This window comes from Triticum aestivum, chromosome 4A, assembly GCF_018294505.1.
Source record: "Triticum aestivum cultivar Chinese Spring chromosome 4A, IWGSC CS RefSeq v2.1, whole genome shotgun sequence".
Taxonomy (NCBI): Eukaryota; Viridiplantae; Streptophyta; class Magnoliopsida; order Poales; family Poaceae; genus Triticum; species Triticum aestivum.
The window spans coordinates 332,423,833-332,444,201 of NC_057803.1; the positions used below are offsets into that span (position 1 = coordinate 332,423,833).

At 46.0% G+C, this 20,369-nt stretch overlaps 1 long non-coding RNA gene across 1 annotated transcript; it reads left to right on the plus strand.

Moving 5' to 3' along the window:
• Nucleotides 1-11,079: 11,079 nt before the first annotated feature.
• LOC123086060 (uncharacterized) lies at nt 11,080-14,987 on the plus strand. Its single transcript, XR_006440343.1, has 6 exons — nt 11,080-11,511; nt 12,178-12,253; nt 12,352-12,426; nt 13,293-13,449; nt 13,574-13,948; nt 14,684-14,987. It is a non-coding gene; the product is annotated as an uncharacterized lncRNA (long non-coding RNA).
• Nucleotides 14,988-20,369: the final 5,382 nt, after the last annotated feature.

Below are 20,369 nucleotides of genomic sequence, written 5' to 3' on the forward strand. Positions count from 1 at the left end.
TCTCTTAATTCAGGCTCCTATCCTATTAGAAAAAGGAGTGCTCGGTAATATTTTCTCTTTTTTATTCAGCATCTAAACAGGATACCAAACCATGCAGCGCATCTTTGCGTAAACCGTGCTAGCTGCACTTTGAATGTGACCGAGAGCTGGCTTGATGAAACACCTCGCTTCCTTCTTCTTTTTTGCGGGGTACCTCGCTTCCTAGTGACCAGTCTCTTGGCTGATCGTCCTAAGAATACTTACATATGAATAAATCTCTCTCATTTACCCACAAAAATATTAAGCCATATTAACCATAAAGGAGGGAGTATGGACTAGCACTACTTTTTGGTGTGTCCCGTCAATCTGTAACACCCCGGATGTAACTTGCCATATTTGTAACTTCGACTCTGCCATTTCCGGCTTTAAGTTATGAGATCCCCTTTGTGGTTTGGTTTTTGTCTTTGTTTTGCATTTTGTTCATGTCATGCATTTCATATCATGACATCATGTGCATCACATTTGCATACATGTTCGTCCCTTGCATCCGAGCATTTTCCTCATTGTCCATTTTGCAATCCGACACTCCTACGTGCACCGGAGCACCCTTTTGTTTCTTTTCGTGAGCAGTGTTAACCGTTCTCGGAATGGACCGAGATTTGTCAAGTGGCCTTGGTACACCACCGGTAGACCGTCTGTCAAATTTCATGCCATTTGGAGTCTGTTTGATACTCCAACGGTTAACCAGGTAACCGGGAAGGCCTCTTGTGTGTTTCAGCCCAGCACCCCTCCAAAACGGCCCAATAATCCATCCAAACTAGTCCCATGTCCTCCATCGTCGGATCATGATCATGTGGGAGAAAACTACACTCCATTTGGACACTCCTACCTCCTCCTAGCTATAAATATGTGATCCCCTCCGAATTTTTCGGGTCCAAACCCCAGATCCACTTCCCCTGCCGCCACCCAGCGAACCAGGAGCCGCCACGTCACCGCCGCCATTCCGCGCGCCGCCGAGGCCCGCCGGGCCCAGATCCGGCCCCTGCGGGCCCATACATCGCCGCCCGCACCCCGCCGTCGTCCGCCCGCGTCTCTGCCGCGCCGGCCGCCACCTCCGCCGCCCATCACCCGCGCGCCCCGCACCGCCCCTCGCCGGACCTCGCCCGCCGCCACCGCGCCCTCGCCGGCGACGCCCCGCGGCGGTCCGGTGCCCCGCCGCCCGCTCCACCGACCCGCGTCGCCCGGCGCCCGCCCCGTCCTTCTCTAGTGGAGCTCTGGCTACCTCTCTGTCGTCCTCTCCAACTCCGTCCGCCTCCGGAACCATCTCCAGTGAACCTCGATCCGCGAGCTCGAAGAACCCTAGATCTAATTCGGAAGGTCGTTTTTCCTCCAAGTCCTTTCCCCCTCATGTTTTATGCCCCTGTTCATCATGCCATAACTCCATGACCGTAGCTCCGTTTCATGCGCATGATATATCAAAATGTTCATTGGGAGATGCTATTCATTTCTTTACATTGTGGCATGCTTGTTTGAGTTCATCTTGATGCCCAAATCACTTATGCATGAGTGCTATAAATTGTTAGGTGTTGTTACTTATCAGAGTATGTTGTTTTGTCATTTTTGTCACATTTGTTGTGTGCATCATATGGCCATGCCATATTTATAGAGGTTCTTGCCATGTATTTTTGTGATCTTTGTGGTGACTAACACAAGCATGCGAACTAGGCTTTGTGATCTTTGCCATGTATTTTCCTTATGTTATTTTGATGCCATGTAAACTTGATGCTACAGTGAGATCCATGCTTGTTTTGGGTATCTTCGGTAAGGGTGTTTTGAACATATGGTTATGCTCTATCCATACATGCCCATGTTTGCAATTATGGAGTGACCTAGCATGTCTTAATGTTGCTCTACTTTTGCTACAAAATGTTCCTGGAAGATTGTTTACATGTTAATCAATTTTGCTATGGTTGTTGCTAGTGATCCATGCATACTATGAACTTGCTCTTGCCATGGTTAGCTTCATGAACATGTCATATTGCTGATGCTATGCTTGTTTTGTCATGCAAGGCTTTGTGGTGAGTGATTTGAGCTCGCAAAGATGCCTACATAACTCTATTTATGCCATGCTCTGTTTTCTGCTAAGTCTGAAACTGTTAATAAAACTTGCTATGTTTACATGGGTGCCATGTTATCTTCTGTGCCTTTTTGGCTCATGATCAGTAAAGGACTTTTGTTCTATGCATTTAGTAGATTCATGCCATGCCTTGTATTGCTATTGTATGTTCCGGTAGCATGTTGTTTGCTAGCTCTAAACATGGCTTCCTGGTGTTACTTTCTGGCATGTTAGTATTTTCACTAAGTCTGTGATGCTGATATCTTTTGCACTTTTGCCATGCTTGTTTGAACCTGCTCTTGTGTGATTTAGTTGTAGCTCAGTGTTCATGTTTTCTCAAGCATCCTTAGTACATCACTGCCATATGCTTTGTTGCTATTTTCGAGTGCAGTAGCTTAGTTTCTTGTTGCATTCTAGATGGCATCGTGCTGTCAATCGCAGATTTGTGACATTTTTGTTTTGCTTGCCATTTGCAAACCGTGCATCTGATTCCGGTGATCTTTATATCAATTTCGACCGAAATCATATCATCTTTCCAGCGGCACATTTTGTTTGCCAAGTTGATGCCGTGTTCATCCTTTTCCTTCCGGAGCACGCATATGCATTGCATATGACATCCCGCATGTCATGCCATGTTTTGCATCATGTTGCTTGTGCATTGCACCGTGGTTGATTGTTGTTCCTTTGCTTGTGTTCTTGCTTTGGGTAGAGCCGGGAGACGAGTACGTGATCGAGGAACCTGTTGAGTACGCTAACAAGGATCAAGCTTTCGTCAACTCTGAGAACTTTGCAGGCAAGATGACCATACCCTCGAAATCACTTCTATCTTTGCTTGCTAGTTGTTCGCTCTATTGCTATGCCGCGTTACCTACCACTTGCTAGATCATGCCTCCCATATTGCCATGTCAAGCCTCTAACCCACCTTTCCTAGCAAACCGTTGTTTGGCTATGTTACCGCTTTGCTCAGCCCCTCTTATAGGGTTGCTAGTTGCAGGTCAAGATTAAGTTTGTTCCATGTTGGAACATGGATATTGTTGGGATATCATTATTATCTCTTATTTAATTTAATGCATCTATATACTTGGTAAAGGGTGGATGGCTCAGCCTTATGCCTGGTGTTTTGTTCCACTCTTGCCGCCCTAGTTTCCGTCATACCAGTGTTATGTTCCTTGATTTTGCGTTCCTTACGCGGTTGGGTGTTACGGGAACCCCTTGACAGTTCGCTTTGAATAAAACTCCTCCAGCAAGGTCCAACCTTTGTTTTGCCATTTGGCTACCTACCACCATATACCTTCCCTTGGGTTCTGCAGACTCAAGGGTCATCTTTATTTTAAACCCCCCAGGCCAGTGCTCCTCTGAGTGTTTGTCCGAACTAGAGTCCTTTGCAGCGCCACCTCGGGGAAACTTGAGGGTTGGTTTTAGTTGTATGGAGTGCTCATCCGGTGTGCCCTGAGAACGAGATACGTGCGACTCCTATCGGGATTTGTCGGCACATTGGGCGGCTTTGCTGGTCTTGTTTTACCATTGTCGAAATGTCTGGTAACCGGGATTCCGAGACTGATCAGGTCTTCCTGGGAGAAGGAATATCCTTCGTTGACCATGAGATCTTGTGATGGGCTAAGTTGGGACACCCCTGCAGGGTATAAACTTTTGAGAGCCGTGCCCGCGGTTATGTGGCAGATGGGAATTTGTTAATATCCGGTTGTAGAGAACTTGACACTTAACTTAATTAAAATGAATCAACTGCGTGTGTAGCTATGATGGTCTCTTTTCAGCGGAGTCTGCAAAGAGAACATGGTCTCGTGTTATGCTTGAACATAAGTAGCTTCAGGATCACTTCTTGATCACTATTAGCTTCTCGACCATGCGTTGCTTCTCTTCTCACTCTCTTTTGCGTAAGTTAGCCACCATATATGCTTAGTGCTTTGCTGCAGCTCCACCTCACTACCCCTTTCCTACCCTTAAGCTTAAATAGACTTGATCTCGCGGGTGTGAGATTGCTGAGTCCCCGTGACTCACAGATACTTCCAAAAAGATGCAGGTGCCGATGATGCCAGTGCAGGGGACGCTACCGAACTCAAGTGGGAGTTCGACGAGGATTCGGGCCGTTACTATGTTTCTTTTCCGGATAATCAGTAGAGGAGCCCAGTTGGGACAATCGGGGATCTAGCATTTGGGGTTGTCTTTCTTTATTTTGGTTCTGTAGTCGGACCTTTGATTGTACTTTGGATGATGTATGGATTATTTATGTATTGTGTGAAGTGGCGATTGCAAGACGACTCTTTATCCCTTTCTTATTCAGTACATGGGATGTGTAAAGATTACCCCTCTTGCGACAGACCTACCATGCAGCTATGCCTCTAAGTCGTGCCTCGACACGTGGGAGATATAGCTGCATTGTGGGTGTTAAAAACTCGCAGAACGAGAAGCTTGCCGGACAAGGTGAAGCTTGTTTACACCCTCTCCGTCTACCTCAAGCTTGGTGGCTCGCAGGACGAGGAGAAGCTTTTGACTAATGTAGCCTACCCTTGCCCAAGCGGTGGACGTGCAACAGTTCATTCAGTGTCAGATTGCCAGAGGCATACACTTATTACCATCATTGTTCGACTTGCCGAAGAGGCAAAGAGCCAAGCGCAAGGTTTAGTAGTATGAGTAGTATTACCACTAGTATACAGATACTAGGAACCGCATGGTGGAGCATCTGTACTCTTATTTTATTTTAATCTCTAATAAAGTACACATTTATTCGGGAGAAGTGCGGAAAACGGCAGCCCAATAGTACTATTAAAAACATCGAACATGTAAGACCTCCTCCAATGCAAAGGTGCTTAGATGAGGTGCTAAGTATATTAAATGCCTTAGCAACTCAAGTCCCCAATGCAAAGGTGCTAATCTTTTGGGTGCTAATCTTCATGCATTTAATTAGTTGTAGACTCAAAATTGTGCTTCCACCTAGGTACATGTGCTTAGTACCGTTTCTTCCTGGGGTCACCATTCTACTCTCTTTCTTGTTAACTAGCATACCACGTTAGATTTCTTGCATAGTTGGCAACCTTAACATCTATACAAAGAGGAGCATTGGGAGGGGCCTAATGATGATATCGATCAACCATGCTAGAATATATCTTGGCCTCCATGCGATCCATCTGTGTGTTCTCGCTCATCATCTTTCTTAGACTAGTCACAATAGGTAGTAACTTAGACTAGTAACATGTATATGTTACTATTCTATGTTACTACAACTATAGTGGGGAGTAACATATGTGTGGTGTCATGCAACACTTTATTTATTAGGTTGTAGACTCATCTTGTCTTGGTATGTGGGATGTAACAGTAACTAGCTATGTGACCACATGCCTCTCTTTCCTCATTAATTACTCGCCACATTGTCGGTGCAACAAACCATGGGTCTGTTGCCTAGACTGTGCACAAGGACGGGAACGAGGTTGAAGGACCAGCCCAAGTCAAAATACAAGAAACCAAGAGATTCTAAGGACCACCATGCAGATCAGAGGGACCAAGGACGACCCAAGGAAGCAGGATATCGTCAAGAGAAAAGCCTCCCTTGTCGGGCAGGCGAGCCCGGCAAGGGGCGAGGCCACCCCCAGAAGCAGACAACCGAGGTGCCCGGCAGGGCCTGCTGGGGCTCATGGAGGCAAAACCGCCTCACAAACCACTCCACCATGACCCACGTGGTTGATCAGTGCGGTGTCAAGCCGCAAAGTGATTAAGTGGCAGCCGTTCGCCACACGGCAACCATTTCCTACAGAAGAAACCCACAGATGACACCCGTCCTGCGACGTGTCAAGAGAACAGGCGTGGAGCTGGCAATATAGCCTAGCAAGCCTTGTCGGGTAACCAACGATGTGACGTTAAGCGGCGCATTTAATGCGCCCCGTCAGCCCATAGAGTTAGGTATGATAGCACTGTTTGCCATCTTATTAGTGCATAATGACTACTTTGCCACTGTGGTTACCCCTTGATCTGTAAAAGGAGCCCCATGGCAACTGTAGAAAGGGTTAGTAGGTTGGATAACTCACACCCCCATACGCGCGTAGTCGCTGCTGCCTGAGGCAACCCCTGCCGGGCAAGTGTACTACGCACCACCACCTTTTCCACAATCAATCCACTAAAGTAGGAGTAGGGTTTTATGCCTTGCAGCGTCCCGAACCTGGGTAAATTGCTCGTGTGATCTCTGTCGCGCTACCCCACGCTCGTTTTCTCTTTGTGCAATGCGTCGCCCCCATGCCGAACCATCAAGGGACCTCCTGGTCCCATAGGTGGCCGTGGTTTCCCGTGACATCTTTGGCGCGCCAGGTAGGGGACTCGCTTGCGCGAGCCTGAAGGCGTACGCAGTGTGTCATCTTCACCACCATCTTCATCATCGGCGACGCCATCGACCATGGCGCCTAAGAAGAAGCCCAGTCCTCCAGCTCATCCATCCTCTTTGAAGGCTCCGCCGACCGTGGCCTCTGACGTTGCGGGGGGTGCGGAGGCACACGAGGGCGCGGACGCTGCTACGGAAGTGGTCGGAGTAGGCGGCTCCATCAGCACTTCACCCGCGGCCGACGTAGGAGCAGGAGGTGCTGGAGGAGAGCCACAGCATCAGCACCCCGACGGCCACGCTCCCCCAGGTACGAGTGAGGGAGCCACTCCATCTGCGCCCCTCTCCCCCATCGACAGGCACAGCCGCAACAACGACGCTCGGACGGGGGCGAACCGCCGCCCTCCGGCCGCCCCCACCACGGGTGCGGTCGCAGCGCGTACACCTCCCCCAGGGTGGGCCGACCAAGCCGATGCGCCCGACGGAGCCACTGACCCTCAAGCGCTTTCGCCGCACCACGTAGCGGGGCGTTAACGGGCTCGAACTGACGATGGGCTGCAATGGTGTCAAATCTTTAACGGGCCGTTGACGGAATGAATTGGCACATCTCGTATGGGTCGTGGGCTTAAATGGACCTGACACAACTAGGCCTTATATGGGCCGGCCTGCTATTTTTTACTGGGCCACATTTTTCACCGGAATGGGCCACTGTTGAGCCATGCCACATGTCGAACTATCACAGGCGCCTCCTATCCAATGAGTGGATGAAATCTGTCCCAACGGTGAGGCAACACATGTTTCCTCCGGCCAATGATGATTTTACACGTGGAAAATCCCCATTGGTCCAGGATGTTAACGGGTTATCGGATGCAAAACCGGACCTGATAGCTTAACGGTGTTCCGTTACGGTGGATGTCACGTGTCAGTCACCCTTGATGAAAGCACTTCTGTGATGCGCGATTTATCATCATGGAAGTGGACACTTCCGTGATGATAATTTTGGTAATGTCATGGAAGACTTCTACAACAGCACAAGTATGACTATCTTGATTCTGTCATAAAATCGTCATGGATGTACATGCATGACAAAAACATGACCTACTGTGACAAACACATATCATCACGGAAGTGTATTTTTTTGTAGTGAGCTGAGCTCGTGCCATGGCCTCCGAAGTCGTACTTGGCATGGATGTTGATGAAGTTGACCGTACCGTCGCTCGGCTCCTGACGGTGCCAGCGGCGGTAGCGTTGCGCCCACGCTGCTGCTGCTGGGCGACTACCTGGAATATCGGCCCGATGAGATTTCAGCCTGTTAACGGCCCATTCAGTGGATGGTCCAATTTTCACAATGTACATCTTTCGGCCTTTTAGCGACCCATTTAAATGTTGGGCTAATTTTCGGCCCGGTGTTTTATTTCAGCCTGTTGACGGCCCATAAATCAGTTGGGCCATTTGTAGTCAGACCTGAGTTTCGGCCTTTTAGCGACCCATTTAAGTGTTGGGCCAATTTCTGGCCCGGTGTGGCTTTCAGCCTGTTGAAGGCCCATATATCTGTTGGGCCATTTGTACTCGGACCTGAGTTTTGGCCTTTTAGTGGCACATTTAAGTGTTGGGCTAATTCTCAGCCCTGTGTGCCTTTCAGCCTGTTAACGAACCATAAATGAGTTGGGCCATTTGTAGTCGGACCTGAGTTTTGGCATTTTAGCGGCCCATGCCCTTCATGGTCCAATACCAAGCTGGTTTCTCTTTTCGGCCTGCTAAAGGCCCATAACACAGTTGGGCCATTTACAATATGACCTGACTTTCGGCCTCTTAGCGGCCCATGCTCTTCATGGTCCAGTACAAAGCCCAGTGTCTCTTTCGGCCTGCTAAAGGCCCACAGTATAGTTGGGCCATATGTAGCCCGAACTTAGTAACGGCCTGTTAACGGCCTGTGAAATCAATTGGGCCCACCTGTTGCCCGCTTTGATGCCGGCCTGTTAACGACCCGGGACTTAAGAGGGCCGACCATTAACTTCCGACCTGGTAACGACACATTAACTTAATGGGCCCACTCAAGTTCGTACATGTCTTTAGGCCAAATTAGATAATTTGAGCCCATTACGATGAGCAATTATGCACAAGACCAAAACCGATCAAGCAAAGGTACGAAATACATGGAAAAACGTTGCACATCCAACATATATTACAGGAAATTACATCAACTGGGCAATCAAAGATTGATGGCAGTGCAAATAAATGAACAGAACCTAATGATCTACAACGTCACAATCTGCAACCTCAGCACGGATGACACCCATAAGCATGTGGGCAAGTTCTTGCTACTTTGCTACACTGTCTTTGAAACATTGATCAGTTGTTGTGTCGCATGACTCTGCACCTCTGGTTCCTCCATCATTTCCATCATTCCTTCAGCCATTAATTGGTTCACAAACATACATTTTTTGCGTTGCATTCGAGACAGAGGATACTGAACAGATCTAGATGGCGATTTTGGCAGGCTTGTATTATTGATAGTGGAGAGTGTCTCGACCATTGCATCATAGCATAAATTAGGAGGGGAACCAAACAGATTAATCATGAGTTATTAACATATTACCTGGCCTAGATTTATTGGAAAGAAACAATGGGGTTGCCTTGCTGTTTTCAGAGTTTGTCTTCTTATCTTCAACAGCCTGCACCAAATTAAGACACTAGCATTGCTATCATTGGCCAAGTCATATAATAGGAAAGCAACATTGGCACAACGAACGTTTGGGCAACTAGCCAACACCAAATTAACACAATATGGCACAACTGTCATCAGCCAGGTAAGGTAATACGAAAGCAACATTGACACAATGAATGAATGGACAACCAGAGTAGTACTACAATTCAGTAACGTGCATGATATGAGATAGTACACTCATGCAGCTCTGTATGCAAAACTACTAGGCAGTTTTCTTTACAAAAATCAACATTGGCGTCTTTAACATTTTGCTACAACTAATTTTAGATCAGATAAAGGTTGGATTCATGCCGATTAACAAAAAACATGCCGATGTAAAAATATAGTGATATACAACAGGTACTTACATCAGCATTGGGGCACAAAGAATTTCCGCAAGATATTTTCCTCGAATACAATCCCAATGAAGGAAGTCTTCTATCATTTAACCTTATTTTCTAAAAGAGAGATGGGTAAGAAACATGTAGAAAAATATGATCAGAATGCTATAAAATTTCATGATGCGAGGATACGCACATGCTTCTTAGAATGGAGTTGGCATTCTTTTCTGGACTGGAGCGGACTAGTTGTTTGGCCACTGGAATCTGCTTATTATCAGTAGGAGTTGGGTTTCTCTGTGCTGGAGCAGTATCTATAAAAACTGGAGTTGGTTTATTATCTCCTGGCGTTTGGATCTTTTGCAAAGACCTGGTTTGTAACCCTTCATATTCTAACATAGTCGTCTTCCCCTTGCATGCCTTGTATAGAAGAATGGTGCTTCAATTATAAAACATGCTAAAGTAGAGAGATGAAATAGGTACTAAAGAATAGAAAGGCATGACATATTGACATGTATTCCCTCCATCCAGGAAAAAATGGATGGGTCTAGGTGTATTTCATTTCTAGATACATCCTTTTTTATCCATATCGGCAACATGTAATCCGGATGAAGGGAGTATGGGGTAAGAGCTAGGGATACGACATGACAACACAGTAAAAAAACACTAGTTGAATATAAAACTGTATGCTATCGAAATACGTACAGAAAAAATTAAGGCAACATACACGTGTATGATTGGGAAACTAAGATGGCATTGCAACAGAGCACTGGAACATCACTTCAATGTAAAAAACATGGTATGATAGACAGATGAAGTACATACTGATGAATAACAATGCATAAGATATTCAGAAGCATGATGTCCAAATTAAGCAGATGGCATTGCGATAGAGTAGAATGACAGTACTTGGATTAGAAAACATGTTATCATGAATGGAATATGTACTGAAAAACAGGAAGGCATGGCATATTTACATGCATGATCAGCATGTTAAGCACATGGCATTGCAATAGAGTAGATACACTCCAGGACATTATATGCATGTTGTACCAATATCACGGGCCAAGTTAGAGCAAGGACCTTATGTGGTGAAGAGGATTCAACATCTTTCTGCAAGTTTTCTAAAGAACTGCCTTTATATGTTCCATCATCACTACACCACTGTAGAACTTGGGTGACACACTTCTCTAGGCAAAGGTCTATTAATCTCTACAGAAGAATTGTCGGTGTAGCTCTGAAGCTTTGTAATCATATAATCGGTCGGCCAATGTACATCATTATAGACAAACTATGTGTCGGAAATCACACAACAACAATGTATATGTTGGCAATCACTTAGTGGCATATTATTTGTTAGTAGATGTGCGCGCCCTGATAGTTTTTCAGTCGGCGTAGGTATGTACTTGATGGCAGATTAAGTGACGACGTAGGTAGGATGTATAGATACGGATTAAGTGTCGGCGTATGTGGACACGTGTCAAACAACGGAAGGCCAAAAAATTGCCGAGTGAATTAGGCGCGAGAGCCCAAAGTTTTCACTGCGGGCGGCCCAGTTTTCACCTCACTTGGCCAAGTACCCCCAAACGTTCTAAAAAAAGTACCCCCAAACAATCCCGTAGCCTCACATCCACTCGCGTGAACCCTACCCGCCCCCGACCCTGCCCACAATTTCTGCCGCCGCCGCCGTTCTCGGGGTCTCCGTCCGGACCCGTCCCTGCCGCCATCAGCGCCCATAGCCCCGAGGTCCCGGACCCCTCCATCGCCTGCCTTTTCCCGGCCCCTTCGCTGCCACAACATGGGCATCTTCGCTGGCCCGAGTTTCCACCGATGGCTGTGACCATATCCCAGATCCCCTAACCCCATCCACTCATGCCTTCCCCGGTGCTGTGGCCAAGGGCAGCTCCGTCCGCCCGGACCTTCACAAACCACCACTAGCCCTCAAGAAGGACCAAGTCAGCGCCCTCCTCTTCCTCCTCTAAGGAAAAGATCTCGTCTCCAACAAGCTCGGCGACGCCGCCACCAATGGCGCGATGTCTCATGAAAGGTTTCTGCAAACTTCGTCTGTTGTCACCAACAGCAATTTGTTTTATGCTGCGTCCCAGGAAAATTATCTTCTGCCATTCTCATATGCCTACCTAGTTGGCTGTATCTATTAGTTTGGTCTGAGAAGCTCTAGTCTATTATGTGATGCTTTATTTCTCTAAAAATGCTATGGATCTGAAAAATTTCAGGTACTCTATTATAGATCTGGTGTGACTCTAATGTTGTTGCACTATTGTTATCATTGTAGACTATTAATGCATTTATTTCCATGTGAAAATGGTTATGATTTCTATGTGAAAATGATTATTATTTATCGATAAATATGTTTCTTACTTCCCTGTGAAAATCTAGATCAAAACTCTCTTTGAATTAGTCTGTTATATGCTTCAATTAAGGAACGGTATTTGTAGTAAGACAGTGTAAATTGTGACCAGTTCTTATTTTCGGACTGTAGAGCTGCTTGTTCCTGGCAAACAACATATTTGTAGGTAATTTTATTTGAACTGGAAACAAATAAACAAAACCATTTGTTAACTGAAGTGTAGACCATTCTTGTCGAGTTTTTTTGTTCTAAAGGTTGTCCAGTGTTGTTAAGTGTTTAACTATGGTCGTGTTGGCATAATTAATCGTTCTCCACATGCTAAAATGGCAATTCCCTCTTGACCAGGTTGTTCCCATGTGTTGACATAAATAACTATGGTCGTTCCCATGTGTTTGGCCAATCTGAATAGCAGAACAAAAACGTAACGCTCTAAACCTTCAGATTCAGTATGTGGATCCATGCAAGTTTGATCACTGGCATACAATAATATGATGATAAGCTTTGTTGTTATATTTTCAGCTTGTGCTAGAGGCATGCCGCTGGCACCGCTGGGCCCTCACTGATCTTATACAAGCCATTTGAGGATATGCCGTGGTAAGTCAGCAAATGGAATGGATGGATCCATCATTTTGCCATCCTGATGCTTCTCGAGGGTTTCCTTTTTGTTGACCAGTCCAACTAATCCATCATCTTGATGTGCTGGTGCTATCTGATTTCCACTTTTTTCTCATGAGAAGTTTTAGTGGGAATACTAATACATTCTAGTCATCGAATTATCTTAAACTAGGCCCGAGAAATGAATGTTCGGTTTATCACAAACAATATAAATATGTATTAGCTTAGTATCTTGGCACATGAGCTATTTTCAGTCAATGTGCGGCGAGTCCACTTGGAACTTAATAGGAACTGGTTCTTCTTCTTACGCTCGGCGCTCCATGAGCCCCTTGTACTATTGCTATGGTTTATGTGCCTACTTTTAACTCCCTCGACTGAAATTGGGCGGCTTTGTTTTAGCTGATCTGATACTGTGGGTGGGATCTACAGAACAACCTTGACACGTGTCTTTAATCAGTCCACATTCTGCACAACTCCCACAACTTGAACACCAAGCTCTTTGTCCTTCCGGGTGCATGGACCAACGCGGACTAGCTATAATGTGAAAATTTTGCCTAATTAACAACCAACATTGTTGCACTACAATTCGAGTAATTAGAACAATACAAATTGTAAAATGATTGTCCACTCAAGCTTTTGTTGATACTTATTATACCTTGTATCAAGATGGACGAGTGCTACAACGTGTGCCTTGATGGTCAAGTATTAGAGTAAACCAAATGGTGTGGACGAAGAAACCACCGCACACATAGCTCTCTAGTCTATCTGAAATTAAAACTTATTTGTGAGTCAAGTTTGGCTGGAGCATTGCGTGCTGACATTTTCTTGCCTTACTTTGTTTGTAGTCAAGATTCTATGATTGGTCTTCTTGGTTTGACATCCAATTCAAAAATCTGTTCACTTCCCTGGAGCAGTCATAGAGGCAGTGGTAGAGCGTGACAAGCAACCAAGTGGCACCAAATTCAAACTAAAAGAAAAATATGTGTGATAAATTGAAAACAGGTGCGGCTTAAGTACTTCTAATCTGAATCAAGTTTCTTTAATTGATACAATAATAGCTTGGCTGACCGAGTTGTAACATTTGAATTAAGCTCACATGGATCACATCTTTTTACATGGCGCCCAGATGCAGCAGCAAGCCGCCGGTGATGATCGGTGGCACACAATACGGCAGGAGCATTAGATGACGAGAAGGGCAACATCAGTGCTGGCGTGCAGATGTAGCAGCAAGCTGCTGGTGATGATCGGTGGCGCACTATATGGCAGGAAAATGAGATGACGAGAAGGGCAGTAGCAGTGCTGGCATGCAGATGCAACAACAAGCCGCTGGTGATTATCGGTGGCGTACAATACGACATGCATCAACATTGGTGGCGTGCAGATGCAGCAGCAAGCCTTCAGTGATGCTTAGTGGGGCGCAGCATGACATGATAAATGGATGGCAGAGAAGGTGGCATCACTCCCCTGTTTGTCTTCCATGAGCCTCCGCCAGTGCATAGAGGTACTACAACATACTGCATACATCAAGTTTACTGTTTTTGAACTTCGACACATACTTGACAAACTTGTGTATATGTGTTTTATTTCTGGAACTACACTGCAAAAGTTGTATTTTAATTGATTATTTTCATAATTTACTGGGACAACATGGGTCTTGGGTCTGATTCTAATCTAGTCAAATGTAAGTGGCATGGCATGCCTCATATTAGTTGGCTTCAGTGTTCTCCCATCCTCTGATCTCCTAGGTTTCTCCATTGATGCATTTAAGTGATTTTTGATGTCCTGCTATTAAGTAAATAGTCTGTGCTAAAACTTGTGTATATGTGCACCTCATGAATTCATTAACTTCTGAATGGCTTGTCATGCTACTTGTGTTTAGGACCAAATCCTTTAGTTCCATTGGTTCAGTTTACATGCAAGTTACCAGTCTTGCTAATGTACATGTATATGTGTACTTTTTTAAACTTAAACTATCCTAGTTCATTTATTTCCAGTCTACAACTTCCAATGAAATAAGCATGCAAATGAAACATTAATATACACAACAATCAGCACATTAATTTAATGCCATCGGGGACTAGTTCCTAGTTGTATATTTCTGTTTCTGCGAGTATTCACATAAACAATCAAGTACAAATTAGCATGTGCCTCTCTAGCCTGCCAATCTTCATATGAGTTTTGAACAACTTCTGGGTTCATTGCACTTTCTTGACAAATTTGTCTGGAATATTTTCAGGTACACAGCCACCTAGCGCTTGGATGTGAGGACTTGGAGTGTCATGGAACATTTGGTTGTTTGCCATATTTTGGATTAGCCTACTTCCATTGTATCATTAATCTTATGTGTGTTTTGGCCCATTTGGTGCTTCAAGTCTTTTGGATTAGAAACTTTGTGCTCATGGATGTAATTTGTCTGTGAACCCTTTCAGACTAGCAAATAGTGGTCCTTATGTCACTTGTGTATTCTAGATGGTCATACTATGATTATTGTTGTGTTTGTGAACCTGTGTGAGTATATATGTATGATTTTTAACTTGTCATCATTGTTGTGCAATATGTGTTCATCTTGATGCTATTTGTGGATAACATTTGAACATTGTGTATGCATATGTATCAAATTATTGTTTTGGCTTTACTCTATCTTACCAACAATTAATTTGTTGGTAAACAAAGGTATATACCTAGCCGAACAGAATAAGTGTCGGCAAAGGTATAGACATAGAAGGAAAATCCATGTGTTGGCCAAAGTAGGGTGTATGTTAACACACCAACTGTTGGCGGAGGTAGGGTGTATGTCCACAAACCAACTGTCGGGAAAGGTAGGGTGTATGTACGCATCCAATGTGTCGGCATAGGTGGGGTGTATGTCGACTGAAAATGTGTCGGGAAGTAAATAACTGTCGGCAATACTTCCGCCCACAGCAAGTCCTCCGACTGTTTTACCTTTTGTCAGCATTGGTGTTGGCTATAGTTTTTCTGTCGGCAAAGGTACCCTATGGCAACATATTGATGTGTGGCCAAAGCGCTACCGTGATGTAGTGCATATTGGGTATCATTGACATCAAATTTATTGGCCTTTACATTGTTCCGTGGGGTTCTTGTGGATATATCAATGTGTGCAATTATATCTGACATGCATGGAAGACAATTAGTAGTTAGATTTATGTAATGAGTGCCTGTAGGAGACGACATAAATAGTAGGACTGGGTTAACTAGCAGCAACAGGTCTCAAAAACTAAAGGGAGAACACAAATGAAAGCTACAGAATATGTATCGTTTGTACTCGAGATTAACTAGATGGCACTAAAAAGTACTAAAGAATAACATAGGTAATACTAGAAGTGGTATAATACTATAATCACCTGCCTGTGGGATAGCATTGGCTGATGGATGATAACTATAGAACAGCGTTACCTAAAGAACAAGTATCTTAGCTGAACTATGGAACATCGTTAACTCCTGAACAGGACCCATAAAAGATCAACATGAATATACAGTGAAATGTGATGATCTATTTTCCATGCTTAGATGAATAACAAAGCCATAAATGTTGCACACAAGTAAGATGAGGGTACAGCCTATCATGCCGCCATCCATAGGAGTGAGCATCATGTGCCGACTTGTCGATGGCCCTACAGTTGTTGTGGCTGTCCATGTCGGGCACGTGCATTCGACGCAGGGAACTGTTGAGTGGGGACTATAGCTCCCATATGGTGTATGCTTCCCTTGTTGGAACAGCTGCGGTGAGTCGGAAGACGGTATGGCTGAAGACCCAGATAACACATAATGTAAAGAACGACACATCTCTTTGATCTAAAGAAATACACTAAGAGATCAACAGCAAGGTACGAGAGTGGCCACACGTCTGTTGACTGAAGACTAAATTCGGGTCACACGATTTTATTTTATTTTGGTACTGTCCGATCTACGCCGGATGGCTTGATGGCCGTCTTGTGCCTCCCGGCTGACACTATTAGGAATCTTCCGCGAAGAGCCAGTGACCAACGACAGAGCAGCCTACCTCCACTGTCCGTGGCCCCGGCCAAAACCCCGCTCCCCACCCCACCGCGCTACCGTGGTTCCGCCGCCCCCGGGCCAATCCACAAAGACTCCCGTCATCCAGATCCGGCGGCGGCAGAACCTTCAACCCACGCAACTCTAAGATAGCCATCTAAGCGCTGCTTCCATGGCGAACTTGCGGCCCCGCACCCTTATGTTAGACACCAGCCAACCGGCAGCCTAGGAGCTCCGCCGCCTCGAGGGGTGCTGCTTCCCATTGGGAATCGATTGGCCCAGAATAAAAATTAGGCAATTGATCCCTAGATAGAGTGATTTGAGATGAGGGTGCGATCTATCTAGCGGCATGGTGAAGTAGGCAGGTCCAGCTGCCGAGTCAGTGAGGCCGGCGCGGTTGCGGTGGCGACCGGCGGCAGGGAAACAGCAATGTCGCGACGGTCGACGGCTACTGGGAAGCATCGCCGGGACTCTAGACGGATCCGAAGTTGGAGCCGCTCCGGCGCTGTGAACAACGGCAGGGGTGAATCGGCTCCGATACAGTTCACGCGGCCCTCGTCGAGGCAGCTCCAGCAGCACAGAGTAAGAGGCACACGGCCTAGTGCACGATGGCAAATGGACAACGTCTCCGGCATCAGGGAGGAGTGCGGCTGTGAAATTGGTGCGGTGGGGGCGCCATGGAGGAGGGGTTGAGGCTTCGTGGCTTGGGAGAAGGGAGCTTCCGGGGAGAAGGTGATTTGGCGCCCACAAGGTATGTATGGGGGGGGGGGGAATTGGGAGGGGAGTGGAACCATGTTTTACAGACGCATTTGTCTGAAATGTGAGGGGGAGTTACAGTTCTACCCCTACCTTTTGGCTTCTCGGCTTGGGTCTGTGTGCTGAGGGTCGGGGATAGTAGGGTAACTTTGCTTCTCCCCAAATAGTTGGTGGGAGCGATTTCAAGCGAGGAGGGCGTGTTTTGAAATATAGTGGGCACAAGCGATTTCGGGCGAGGAAAGCGTGTTTTGAAATAGTGGGCGCGAGCTATTTCGGGCGAGGAGAGCGTGTTTTGCCAACCATGGTTTATGAATTATTCAGCACATGTCATTTCGGCCGAGGAGAAGGCGCGCTTGGATGAAGTTACGAACCTACCCTCGATGTACAACGGGCCAATTGATGCGTGTCCCACATAGGACGGTAATTTCGCGTCTCCCATTTATTTGCTCGGGTGAATTCAACCAAGCAGGGGATGTTTGACGGTTCTGTAACGCCCTCGATGCGGCTATATCTCCCATGTGTCGAGGCACGACTTAGAGGCATAACCGCATTGAAAGCAATGTCGCAAGTTAGGCAATCATCACAACATCCCATGTAATATAGATAATAAAAGGGGAGATACATAGTTGGCTTACACTCGCCACGTCAATCAAAGTACATAAATAGCATTACAACATTCAAGCACTCATGGCCCGACTACGGCGCCAAAATAAAAGATAACCCAACATGCGACACGGTCCCGATCACCCTCAACTGGGCACCACTACTGATCATCAGGGAAAGACACATATTATCGGTGTGAGTCCTCGTCGAACTCCCACTTGAGCTCAAGCGCGTCATCTGGAACGGAATCATCAGGCCCTGCATCTGGTTTGGAAGTAATCTGTGAGCCACAGGGACTCAACAATCTCGCACCCTCGCGATCAAGACTATTTAAGCTTGTAGGTAAGGCAAGGTATAATATATGTGGAGCTGCAGCAAGCGACTAGCATATATGGTTGCTAACCTATTCGCAAAAGAGAGCGAGAAGAGGGGGCAAAGCGCGAACGAGTAACTAAAGGGGCAACCTGCGGCAAGCATTACTCCAACACCGTGTTCACTTCCCGGACTCCGCCGAGAAGAGACCATCACGGTAACTCACACGGTTGATTCATTTTAATTGTTAAGGTTCAAGTTATCTACAACTGGATATTAACAAATTCCCATCTGCCCATAACCGCGGGCACGGCTTTCGAAAGTTCAAATCCCTGCAGGGGAGTCCCAACTTAGCCCATGACAAGCTCTCACGGTCAACGAAGGAATAGACCTTCTCCCGAGACATTCCGATCAGACTCGGTATCCCGGTTCTACAAGACACTTCGACAAGTTAAAACAAATCCAGCAACACCGCCCGAATGTGCCGACAAATCCCGATAGGAGCTGCACATATCTCGTTCTCAGGGCACACTCAGATTGTCCAAACTTCCGGTAGGCCAGCCCAGAGTTGCCCCTGGTGGCCACCGGCGGCTGACGAGGTGGACCAACACTCAGAGGAGCACTGGCCCGGGGGGGGGGGGGGTTAAAATAAGATGACCCTCGGGCTCCGGAAACCGAAGGGAAAAAGGGGCTAGGTGGCAAATGGTAAAACCAAGGTTGGGCATTGCTGGAAAAGCTTTAATCAAGGCGAACTATCAAGGGGTTCCCATTATCACCCAACCGCGTAAGGAACGCAAAATCCGGGAACATAACACCGATATGACGGAAACTAGGGCGGCAAGAGTGGAACAAAACACTAGGCGAGAGGCCGAGCCTTCCACCCTTTACCAAGTATATAGATGCATTAAGATAACAAGGCAATATAATGATATCCCAACAAGTAAATAAAGTTCGAACAAGGAACAGTCTCCAATCTTCACCTACAACTAGCAATGCTATAAGAGGGGCTGAGCAAAGCGGTAACATAGCCAATCAACGGTTTGCTAGGACATGGTGGGTTAGAGGTTTGACATGGAAATTTGGGGGGCATGATAAGCAAGTGGTAGGCATCATAGCATAGGCATAGCAAAAGAGCGAGCATCTAGCAAAGCAAAGATAGTAGTGATTTCGAGGGTATGATCATCTTGCCTGCAAAGTTGTCAGAGTTGACTGGATCCTCGAAAGTAAACTCAACGGGCTCCTCGTTAGCGAACTCGTCTCCCAGCTCTACCCAAACAAGACAAACAAGCAACAAGGACACAATCAACCACGTGCAAGGCTCAAACAACATGATGCAAATATGGTATGCTATGCGGGATGCGATATGTGATGCATATGCAAGATTTGACAAGGAACGAATGAACCTGGCCTCAACTTGGAAATCCAAGTGTGCCACTAGAAAGATGAGATGAAATCGCTTGAAAACGATATAAAGAACGCCGGAATCGGAGCTACGGTTTGGAACGGCAAGCAATTCCAATATGACCACGTTCTGCGATTTACAGCAAGTAGCCATCTAAATGCAACAAGATAAACATGCTACAGCACCCAAACATGGCATCAAAATACATGGCAGGGATCCACTCATGATGCTTAAGAAAAGACTAGCACTGAGCTACGGCCAATTCATCCATTAACAGGTTCAAACAAGCATGGCAAAAATGCATTTGGTAAACAGATTTCAGACTTAGTGAAATTAACACTTGTCTGGAATTTCAGAACAGATAGCCCACTTTGGAGCATGAAAACTATATGCTACAGGACCTGAACATGGCAAAGTAAAGCATGGCATGGAGCTACTCAAAGAGCTTAACAAAAGTCCCTTAGTGACCTTGAGCCAAAAGGGATCAGAAAATACATTTGCAAGCATGTGAACATGGGAAAAACATAATCAGTTCTCAGACTTAGTGAAAACTGGAGCATGCTGAAACAGATATCAAGTAGGCATGTTTACGAGCTCGATGCACTCACTACAGAGCAAGTCATGACAATCTAAGCATACAACCATCAAGAATACACAAAATATAAGCTAGACATGGCAAGAACAATAACATAGCATGCACGGAAAAACTACAACATCCTCGGCAAAATTGCTAACAAGTAGACAATCTGCCCAGATTCACGAAATGACAAAAGTAGAGCTCGATTGACTCAAGCTAGGGTGCTCCATAATTGCAAAAAAAGAAATGGATGGATAG